General features: G+C 44.1%; 1 protein-coding gene across 1 annotated transcript in view; it reads right to left on the reverse strand.

Annotated features, from left to right (window-relative positions):
• LOC106876698 (E3 ubiquitin-protein ligase UBR2) overlaps positions 1 to 544 on the reverse strand; it is a 107,847-nt gene that overhangs the window by 63,802 nt on the left and 43,501 nt on the right. The window lies entirely within an intron of this gene.

Genomic DNA, 544 nt, shown 5'->3' on the forward strand with positions numbered 1-544 from the left:
ATAACAATGATGAATAACATGTTGTATTTGCAAAATGCAAGTGTGGCTAAGATATTCATCTATGAATCTGAAGACCATAAGTTCAAATCCACTGCAATCCTTTCATTCTGTTTCTACACAGAATGCCCCCCACCCCAGGTTACTTAACTGTAACAAATAATTTTCTGAAGAAGTTATAGGCGCAGGAGTGGCTGTGTGGTAAGTAGCTTGCTTACCAACCACATGGTTCCGGGTTCAGTCCCACTGTTTGGCATCTTGGGCAAGAGTCTTCTACTATAGCCTCGGGCCAACCAAAGCCTTGTGAGTGGATTTGGTAGACGGAAACTGAAAGAAGCCCGTTGTATATATGTATCTATATGTTTGTGTGTCCGTGTTTGTCCCCCCAGCTTCACTTGATGACTGATGCTGGTGTGTTTAAGTCCCCCGTAACTTAGTGGCTCAGCAAAAGAGACCGATAGAATGAGTACTAGGCTTACAAAGAATAAGTCCTGGGGTCGATTTGTTCGACTAAAGGCGGTGCTCCAGCATGGCCGCAGTCAAATGA

The sequence above is a fragment of the Octopus bimaculoides genome, chromosome 11 (genome assembly GCF_001194135.2).
Source record: "Octopus bimaculoides isolate UCB-OBI-ISO-001 chromosome 11, ASM119413v2, whole genome shotgun sequence".
NCBI lineage: Eukaryota > Metazoa > Mollusca > Cephalopoda > Octopoda > Octopodidae > Octopus > Octopus bimaculoides.